This window comes from Lates calcarifer, linkage group LG15 (assembly GCF_001640805.2).
Source record: "Lates calcarifer isolate ASB-BC8 linkage group LG15, TLL_Latcal_v3, whole genome shotgun sequence".
Classification (NCBI taxonomy): domain Eukaryota; kingdom Metazoa; phylum Chordata; class Actinopteri; family Centropomidae; genus Lates; species Lates calcarifer.
The window spans coordinates 12997831-13009347 of NC_066847.1; the positions used below are offsets into that span (position 1 = coordinate 12997831).

General features: G+C 38.7%; 1 long non-coding RNA gene across 1 annotated transcript in view; it reads right to left on the reverse strand.

Annotated features, from left to right (window-relative positions):
• LOC108889636 (uncharacterized) overlaps positions 1-11517 on the reverse strand; it is a 151729-nt gene that overhangs the window by 137865 nt on the left and 2347 nt on the right. The window contains exon 2 of the long non-coding RNA XR_001962017.2: positions 11327-11431. This is a non-coding gene — a long non-coding RNA (uncharacterized LOC108889636). The remainder of the gene's footprint in view (positions 1-11326; positions 11432-11517) is intronic.

The following is an 11517-nucleotide window of genomic DNA, read 5'->3' on the forward strand; positions in this document are numbered from 1 at the left end:
CAAAAACATCAGTTCGTAAGCAGCCTTACTGTTTATGAAATGCATTTTCTCTTTGCAAGCATGTACTGTATGTAAGCATGTAAGGTAATTAGGTCTTGTCACTGATAAATTAGCATAAATGATGGCTGATTAATAACATGAAATTGCAGTACAGGAAAGTTATAAATATATTTCAGGTAATTTAGAAACAGTGTTGCCATTTCTTAGTTCACCAGAGAGCACTGACAAGTTCATTTTTGAACTGGTAAATGTTATATATCTATAGTATATATATGGGTCAGAATTCTTTAACAACTAAAGTTAATAAATACTTGTTTTGTTTTTTCTTTTAGGTTGTGTAATTATGTAAAAAAAAAAAAAAAAAAAACATATATCAGTCAATATGGGTTTTTTTTTCAGATTTCTTTAAACTCCTTGCACCCAGATGACAAACTGTAGTTTGTGAATGTATCTTGCAGTGCTGCCAATAAATACTGTAAATTTCAGACTGGGCCAATTCTTTATTTATACTGGTAAAATGTAATAGGTATGGAAAAGTGCATTCCAAACCAGGGCATTACCATGAGCGCATTTCATGGCAGAGAAGACAAGTGATCAGAGAGAACGTTCAGAGGAATAAATGTCTCAGTTCACACGTATGGACTCGCATCCAAACTGGACAGTGATATTCTTTCTCTACACTTCTGGTCTGTTCTACTTTCACATAATTCAAAGGTCGATTAACATCAGTAGATGGAGTTTACTCAGTTTTCATCGAGATGGTTCGCATGTAATTATGTCAAACTATTTTGTACTACTACTACTTACTAATTTGTTTTGCCTTCCTCCCATTGACTGTATGTAAAGCTTGTTGAGCTTTCCTGCCTATACATGCGTTGAACAAATACTGTTAGCTCAGCTTGACTAAGGATAAAACAGGCAGCAGCCTTTACATTTATTCTTTATAGTTCAGCAGCCGTTCTTTAATTCTGTTGTCTTTACAGTTACAGACAGTAGCCTCCTGCTTGGGCTTTAAGTACGTGTGGACATGTGTGTGTCTGATTGTGTGTGTTGGCTTCAGCATGTGTCTGTTGGAGTTGGGTTAGGGGGATTAATGTGTGCTTGTGTGTGTGTGTGTGTGTGTGTGTGTGTGTCTAGCTAAGGAGGAAACTCAGGGAGACAGTTGCCACCACCATTTCAGCACCCAGCAGCAAAGTATTGATCTCTTGTTTCAGCAGTTCTCTCTTCTTCCATCTCTCTCTCATCACTCTTTCTGTTCCTATCTTCAATTGCTTCTCTTTTTAACCATTTAATTACAGCTATGTTTGATTTCATTTTCTTTTTATGCTGTTTCTATTTCTACATATTTTATATTTTTATTTACCCTTCTAATATATAACTATTCCTTCTCCTTTTACTTCTTATATCCTCTTCCTACATCTCTTTCCCTCTCTCCAGTCACTTTTTGGAACCCTCCCCCATTCTATCCTTTCCTGTCCTCTCCTCACACTGTTTTTCCTCCCCTTGCATCCCTCTCTTCCTGACTCCTACAGATGTTAACCTTGTAGCGCAGTTTCCTCAGGTTGGAGAGCCAGAGAAAGAGAGGAGAAGCAATGCAGAGCCCAATACCTCCACCCTCAGGTAATGAGGTGAACTTTCTCTCACAGCTTGACTGTAATAAAAACAAACCTTGATGATTCATGGATTTTTACAGCAGTGCTGTAGAGAGCTGTAAATCATTTTAAGATATCGTCCTCATAAACCGTGGCATGGAATCATCGTTCCTATGCAGACAGAGATGTGTAGCATCGGGATGCTGTTTTCATGAGTCCCTCTTGTTCAGTTGAAGTGTTGTTCACATGAAGCATTTGAAGGCAACTTAAAACCCTTTTAATTCAGGCTATTATAGAGCTGAAATACAATGCTGTAAGCTCTCTGTGAAGTGATAGATAAGATGCCCAGCTCTCTATGGTCTAATGTAATGTAAAATATCTATAAATATTTCAATAGCCAAAAAGGGATCAGATGCAGCCACTGACCGAACAGTATTCTTAATAAGGGTTACATTCAGGTTATGTGATATAATTTAGGTTTGTTTATATCACCCACCAACAGGCCAGACAGGTTAGCACACTGCCTAGATTTTCAATCAAACATAAAGACCAAAACACTTGCACATTAGACATTAAATTTGAAAAAGGTTTTTACTGCATTGTCTGAAAACTGACTTGTGAGTGAGACAGAAACAGCAACAGTACATGAAGCTCCTTTCATTTGTTTATACCGATGGAACCAACAGACAAGGCTAGTGTCATCAACATAGACCCACAACTCTTGGGTCTTTAGATATTTAGAGAGTCTTCGCTAGGGTAGCGTTAAGGCTGGTTTGTTTGTTAGTTCCAGGGGTGGGAGGGGGTGTTGAGAGGCAATAATGGGAAGGGACAGGAGGAGGATGAAGAGGAGAGAATGGAGTAAAAGAGGAGAGAAGTATGGGGATGAGGAGGAAGGAAGAGAAAGGGTGTGTTGTCAGTCTCATTGCAGTTTCTGTTCCTTCACTGTCAGCCCGCGTCAGTTGAAATGCTGAAATTAGCATTTTCCCTGGGACAACACACACACACACACACAGGAGAGCATATGTGCTTTCAGACACACACAAACAAGCAACACAAATACAGGTAGCTGCAAACATACAAAAAGACACATGCATGTATACTGAACTCCCTCCTGTATGTATTCTCTATGTACAGTGGGTGCATAAAGAAAACAGAGGGATAAACCAGGATACACATATGCAAAGCCTGAGACTGCTGCAGACTGAGAAGCTCATCTTCAACAGGAAAACATTCATTCAGTGACTTCATTCATTCTGCTCTGACAGGTTTGAAAAGCTTTGAAATCGTAGTGCCTGATTCATGTTCTGTTTCAGAGATAACCAGTACTGAACAGCGACCCAGACTCCAGTTTACACATGTCAGTGTCACTCCATCACAACATATTGCCAGAGCTAAACAAAAGGTATAAATAAACAGGTGAGGACAAAAGTTTATCTCCAAATCACCACCCATTTAAAAAAACATACAGATGAAGGTTTAATTACTTTTAATTTAATTTATCATGCAATAGAAGATAGAATACAGCTACTGCACTGTCACTGTTCACATTAAATTCAAGAGAGTAGTTCTTCTCTCTCTGCAATTCATAAGTGGATTTAAATTTAACAACCCCCCTCACTATGAACACCCACATGGACATGGATCAGATGTTTCTGTTTCAACCTAAATGATTCAGGTCTTATCCAGTGTTATACAGCAAAGTTCTTCTTTGTTAACAGCAAGTTTTTATGAATCATCACAATTTAACTTTGCTCAGTTTATATTTTACTTTAATAGGGGTTACGTAAATCCCAGTTGGTTCACATTTAATGGGACATTTAAGTGCATGAAAGTTAGTAAGGAATGAAATTCCTGCAGATTTCAAGCAGTTAGCAATAAATTCTCTACAATCAACCCACCCTTCATTAGGAAATTACAAATAATCCCTGCTGTTCCCTGGTAGCACTACTTCAAATAGCCAGAATGCACACACACACACACACACACACACACACACACCACGTATATAATCACTCTATATACACATGCAATCACAGATACACATTTGAATACAAAGGGATAAACAGACGCGCGCATAAAATACACACATAGAAGTTTTCATGTGCACACCTCTTCTGGCTTTAGATCAAGAGAGGAAAGCTTTTGAGTGTGTGCATATGTGTGTGTATGTGTGTGTACGTGTGTGTGTGCATGTGTGTGAGTCCGTTGGAGTATTGTGTGCATTGCGTCTGTGTTTGTGTAGCAAGTAAAAAGAGCAGCTTCTTGGACAAATCCAGTCTAAATAATCATCCTATCCTGGCCGTCCAGATACCAACACTGTGTCCCATGTGGCTTCATTACTGTTGCTGCTAATTAAGCAGCTCCAAATAAACACCATCTTCTGCCTTCATTAACACAAACACAGCAGCATCATCACATGCTTAAACTTGATGTATTTCTTGATGCCAACACAGATAAGTATGGAAATACATTATATGCTGTTAATAGTGTAGGAAAATAACACTATATAATATGAGGTATTAACTATTCCTTGTAGAGTTTATATTCCCAACTGTTTCCATTTACATTTACCATTTTTGCTTTGTCTTACAACTTAGTAATCTATGGCTAACAGCAAGTAGTAATAAAAATGACAGACTTTAATTTGTTGAGTTTTTTGAATAATGGTAAATAATTTCTGTACATTACATTGAGTGAAACAATGCTTTACAATAGTCAAGATAATTCAGTATACTGTGTGGAAAACATGGCTATTTATAATGGATATCAATAGCACAAAGTATTGTTAAATCCAAGTTTAGAATTGAAACCATTAGCTGATTAGTTGATTAGTTGATCAGTAGATCATCATTAGTCTGCAACAATTTCAATAATCGGTTAAGCATTTAAGTCATTTTTCAGGCAACAAGACTAAATCTACACCAATGCTAGTGGCCCTCTGAGGCTGTACACAGAGCACGGTGGTAGTTTGAGTTAAATGCTAACATGGTGATATTTAGCAGGCATGTGTTTATCTTCATTTAGCATGCTAACATGCTGTGGTTTTTGCCATAATGGGCATTTTTCATTATTTTCTGATATTTTAACCAAACAATGAATCAAGAAAATAATTGGCAGCTAGTATAGATCATTTAAATAATAGTTAGCTGCAGCCCTATCCAAGTTTATTTTCAAAGCTATGGCCTATTACTACAATAAACAAAGGCATGAACAAATGAAGATAGATCTTAGTAACACCCTCAACCCCCACATGTCCACTGTTATATAAGCACCTATAAGTATTTGAACTGTGCAAACATTACTGGCTCATAGTGGATGATAAAGCTGTCCTATACCCTATATATTAACTATTAACCTGGTCTATTAACATGACCAGCAACTCACAGTATGGATAATAGGGAAGCCACAATACATCCACCTCCTCAGCTGCATCAGTGGAGACCACTGGATGGTGGTGAGATTTATCCATAGACTGTACTTATCAGCAGCCGCCAAGAGGGTAGACAACAAATGAAGATCTAGTTTAATTAATTTGAGTCTGCAGTCAAAGTGTGTAATTACAAAAGAGCTGAGTGTGGAGAAATCATTGAATTGGGGTGAATTACATCAGAAATGTTCGAGCAAAATGCTTCGAAGTCCTCTAAGGACAAGACACACATGCTTTAAAAACTGTGTCTGGCTACATGCATTTGTGTCAGGGCATATAAATACTGTACATGTCCATACTCACTGTCTGCACAGCAGTGTGTGTGTGCATCTGCGTGTGTATGTATGTAAGTGTGTGAAATAATGAGCAGGAGATAAAACATAATTGTATGCTGAAATCTCAGCACTTCAATTTATTCCTCCATTACAGCTCAGAGTTCAACACAGTGCAGAGAGAAAAAAGCCTTTGATTATGAAGCTGTTAAAAACTAGAACACAATGTAAACAACAGCAGACCAGCCAGACTGAACTTCGTACGTTTTCTTTCATCAAAACAGAATTGATCCCAGATTTGCATACATAGACATTTGGCTACGAAATGCTTGGAATGTGCAAATGTTTGAGGCGTTTGTTTGAAGACTGCAGTGTTGCAGTTTTTTCACAGAGTTTTGCTTTCACAAAGTGTGAGGTTGATAATGTCAGAGGAGCTGCAGAGTCAGAGAAAAGCTGTGATAAAATGCTTCATAACCCCGTGACTAAAGGACACCTCGCCTCTCTTCTTGTAACCCTTCAAATCCCCACCTTTCTCCACCTTTCTCATTTCCAACAGTTTACCCTTGGGCACCCTCTAAGGTGAGAAAACAGTTGTATTACTCTTAAAGTCACAGAAGACTGGACTGTGTTGGAGATAAAGGAGGAGAGATTATCTATGTACGCTTGCACAAAGGTGGAAGTTACAATGAGTGCCACAGCCTCGCATTTTGAGTTTTAAACTTTTTTTCAGGAAATTCAAGGCTTCAGATAAGAGTTTTAATACTGATGTCACAAGCTAACAAATTAGCATCCTGTGTAGAATTTTGCAGTGTTAATGAGTGCTGATTTTTCAGTGACAATTATACGGAGTTGACAAGTTGATTGGAGTGTTGCTTGTTCCATCATAGAGCTGATTTGTAGCTCTTGGGCAAATATTCAAAACTACATCTAAATCTTAAATGAACTCTAAATGGTACATAAACTTATATCAACCCTGTGTTAAAAATGAGCACTGTTTGATTTTTTTTAAAACGTCACCAAATATAATTATTTTGAAGGTAAACTGACGAGTTAGATAGCGGATATGAGTTTAAGTATTTAAATGCACATAACATTGACTTAAGTTGCTTTTCGCCCCAAGCTGCCTGAAACTTCTTGAAACCTCAAAAGCATATCTTGACATTTTGAATTTCAGTCTGTTTTTCATCATCTCACACTTGTCACACTGAGGGAAAAAGATTTTTTCAGCTGCCTAGTCTAATTTATTAGTTCGCTCACTGTATGTTCATGTACACACTTATTTATTTACCATCAGGGGCACTGATTTTGTAAGGTTTTCCATACAACTGAATATGAGTGAATCACAACTGTGAACAAAGGAGAACAGATTAAAATAACCATCTTCTGCGGTAACACAGGGATGTGTCACGATTAACAGCAAACAGATGGAAAAAGTTATGGGGGAAAAAAACTTGTTTTTGTTTCATGTTTCATGTCTGGTTATGACATCATAATGTGACACCCAGCTTAAAATTCATGAGAATGAATTAACGAGTGCAAAAAGTGTCACCTCCAACAGATCAGCAGCATCCTGACATGTTTCCAGGTTTTGTGTGTGTGTGTGTGAGAAGAATATTATTCACTCATTGACAGTAGTAAAATGACTAATGCTGCCACACAGCACAAAGCTGCCTTGCACACTGTCTCTATAAAATCTAAATGCCATCAATGCTGTTGTCACAACACAATAATTATGTGGTGCTTTTTATAGTTATAAATAGTTTTTGTATATTTTAGTAGAAAAATATATATTAGTATGTTGACCTTTGTTGAAAAAATGAGATGCTAATTTTATATATTGCCAGAAACATGATTCCAAATGAATACTAACATTGCTCAGTATTTGCTGTATGTGTAAACAGGCAAAAGTTGTCAGTAACAACTCACAATATCATATGGTGATTTTATGGCATTATATGTGACGATTTTAGGCAAAATCTTCAGCTTGAACATATGTATTAGTGAAGGTTAATCTGACTCAGTCACAGTCACTTTGCTGTAATATGGCCAAAAGCAACCACATGAAGCAGCCATGAATCTGTCCTCATTCCCTCTCATTGTGCTGAACTTCATCAAAATTTTACACCGAAAAAAAACATTCTCTCTAAACCTCCTCCATTTTTTTTTTTCTGCACAGTGCCAAGTTCACACAGCATGCAGGTTTTAACATCCCTCCAGTGAAACCAGATCTAATGAAATTCTTTTAGGCGAGGACACCAAACTCACCTATTTCACGGTAGGAGAAACACTGAGGCTACAAATGAAACAGATAAAATGTTTCTCCATTCAGTCTCATACAAATCGTTTCCCTTCTACATCACTACTCATATAGCGAGTGGTGAATGACATTTCCCCGGGCCAGCTGTTAAACATGGTCTGCTTCACATACACACACGCAGGCACAGATAAAATGCATGTGTGTAAAAACAAACTGTCTTGTCCCTCCCTGCTTATTCTCTCTCCAACTCCCACTTGTGCCCTTTAATAATCTGAGGCAAGTCAGACTATTTTAGGTGGCATTAAACTCTGCCTGCTTCTTGCATATCCCCAATGCACATCATAACAGTGATAAACTGCTCTGATTGTAACCTTCTACATGATTTAATTATCTTTGAGGTTAAGTTCAATATTCTGCCATTTCTTCTATACAGTGCAAGGCTGAATGACAGGGGGGAGAGAGTCAGGGGTTTAGAGCAAATGTGACATCTGACAGGGTGTGATTCATACTCTAACTGACAACATTGTCAACATGAAGCATGTGTTTACAGCCAATGAGACACAGGTATTTACCATCAAAAGGGACCCCGGCATGACAGTGAAAGATCCATGTTGGGATATATCTGGGATACATACAACACCATGCTATGGCCCAAGCACATATCCACTATCATATGATGAAATGGAAGTAACTATTTAATGAGAAAGTAAGCATACAGAGGCAATTAAAAATGTGACACCCAATATGAGTTAATGTATACCTTCTGTATTTCACCATAATGTTTAACATATATATATATTTTTTTTCATCACGGCAAATTATGATGGTGATGACAAGCAAACATTGTGTTGGACTAAAATCTGTTTTTCCTAAAGTGCTGTTAAAGCTATTTTTGCAATATGTTTGTCCAAATCCAATAAACACCAAACTGCTGAAGCTGACAAGAAAGCAGAAACGGTTATTGACTGGCTGTACTGTGAGGCTCTGATGCAAATGAGGGAGTTGCGCTGAATAATCTGATTGGACAAAACACAAATGCTGTCCTCAGTAACAAAAAACTTATCTAAAATATCAGAACTCTCAAAAGCAAGAAAAAAGAACTTTCAATCTTTTATAAACTGGTAAAAAAAAAAATCAGTTATTTGATTATGATAGAATTCTTTACGATCTAATTCTCAACAGAAAAACAAATCTCAGATGTTGTCTGGGAGAAAAAACAATTGCAATTTAACACTTTAGACAGACACTATTAACCAAAATTGATATCCATCAAATTATAATTGAAGTAAAAATCCACAGCATTCTCCCATAACAACAGTCCCATGCTACTATAATAAAAAATTATGTGTGGTAAGAAAAAAATAGGCACAGAAACATAATCTAAGGAGAAAAGGTCAGCTGTTTAAACACGACAGAAGGGTTTCCAGAGCGTGGCATGATTCAGCGAGGAAGAGAACCTGAAGGGTTCTTTAAAGAATAAGCTTTCAGATGTATCACAAAACATACAGAGGTTACTCAGTAGTTTTGACTATCATGGGAAGGTTATTCTACTATTAGAAGACCAAGAGAAGTGAAGGCCTTTGGATGAGTGCAGCTCATTTTTCCACAGGGAAAGATGAGCTAAGACTCCAGTAATACAGCATGCTGCATTACCCAGAGCAGTAGGACGGACCATGATCTGCTCACATGAGGGTGCAGCGCTTCAAGCAGCTGTACAAGCAGATCTCTCCCAGGGTCCTTGACATTAGGAAGTTTGGTATCATTCATTCCTTCACCCACCCTTCTCCCATTTTCTTCCCAATTCTAGCAATCTAACAGGCAGTGCATCCCTTCTCTTTCTCTTTCTCTCTCCCTCTCACCCTTTCCCTCTCTCAGATATGTGGAGATGGATGGACAGTGCGTGCAGGAGTCCTTGGCTGAACTGTAGAAGCGCTGACGTGGCGCCAAGCCCTCTAACAGCGCGATGACGCCTCTATCTGTCTCTCCATGATGCACTCTCTCTCACACACACACACTATACACACACTACACACTCACAGGTGCATGTCTAAATAGGTACTTGCACAAAAACATGCACACTCACATATTAATGTGTGGCTGAGCATATACACAGAAAAGTGCACACTTGGCGTGCATTATATCTGCACACAGATTTATGTGCTCACAGGTGCAAATGCACATGAACAGGAACTACTGTGTACACAAACACACAGGGGTGCATATGCACATGTTAATAGCAAAACACCCCCCCCCACCCCACCCCATCCCAACCCCTCGTGGTCTGTCTATCTAGTGACACCTTTATCATTCTGTCCAGTCTCCTATATAATCAGCATCAGTCTCCATTGTCACACACACTCCTACCATCACCACCACAAACACACAGATGCACCCACACACACACACACACACACACTCAGGTCAGCTGAGTGATGTTAGAGTGTGTATTTCTCTTCTGCTTGTGTTAAAGTGAGTCATCTATCCTTCCACAGCTTCATTACAACCTGCAAGGGCAAACACTATCTCTCGCTCCCTCCTGCCTCTCCAGATGGAGGGGGAGGGGGAGAGGGAGAGAGAGAGAGAGAGAGAGAGAGAGGTGTATTGTGCATGGAAAGTGAAATCCCTCTCTCTCTCTCTCCCTTTGTATCCCCCCACCATGCTCTTTCTCTCTTGTTCCTTCGTCTCTATATTTATCTTCTGTCTCTAAATCTATCGCCTCATATCTATGTTTTCAATCACACGGTCTTTCTCTCTTCCTCGCCCACCTAGCTTTGAGCAAGTACCAGCACGGTTAAGCAACTTGATGTAAACATTTTAACCCACTAGAAGATGCAGCAACATGAATGCAACAGATATGTTACGACAGATATGGCCAAAAGTATGTGGACCCCTGCTGTCTGGATAGTTTTTGCTGGGGATGTCTTTCATAGGTTTGGCCCCTAATCTTAATGCAACAACATGCAGTGATATTTTGGATTAGAGTGAGCTCACAGTTTTGTGGCAACAGATTGTGAAAGGCCTTTTCAACCATGACAGTGTCCCTATGGACAAAGCGAAGTACATAAAGAAATGGTTCTCTGACACTGATGTTGAACAAGAAATTGACTGCTCTGCAAAGAGCCCGACCACATCCCCCAGGAGAGTAGATGCTGTTATAGCTGCACACTTATTCCCATGTTTTTGGAATAATAATAAAACAATAACATGTCACATATAGGTGTAATGTTCAGATGCCCATATACTTTGGCCATATACTTAAGACAGACTATTAAATAGGGAAACTGTAATTTAAAGTTCATGTTTTTGTGGCAAGAAACAGGAGGAAGGACAGAGAGACAGAGACATATGAAAAGAGACAAGACAGCTCGTAGAAAGCTTCAGTTTTTGAGGCCCTACAGAAAGCATGAATAATGCATGGACAAAACCTCTTATTCTCTAAATTTTAAATGGCTCACTGTTATCAAAAATAACTTGATCTGTGGAGCATTAGGACGCTCGCACGCAATAGAGTGGCTTCTCCAGTAGGCTATGTTATAGGAAGGCACTGTCCTAAGTTCAGCTTGGACTCATATTTACAACTAATTTACAAAACCCTCTCCGTTACTTATTAAAAGAGAGAAACTGGTTAGTTATCTTACTGGTATCGAATTCATTCGTGCATTTTTATAATCATGATAAATATTTGGACTCATGAGTATGAAAGAAGATTTAAATTCTCACAAAACACAGACTTTAACTTGGACCCTCAAAGAAGACACAAGACATTTGCCTGACTCACCAAAACGCAGAAGCAGGATTTAAGCCTTGGACTCCCTCTACTGGCTCACACAACAGGCTGTGGATACTGTGGGGCATCGACACGTCTCCTCAGTGGAACAGCCTCCTTGAGGAAGATTATTACAGACTGTTAGGAAAAAAACTCTTGCAACTGCTTAATGCCGAATCTAGAGGAGTGATGTGGATTTTTCC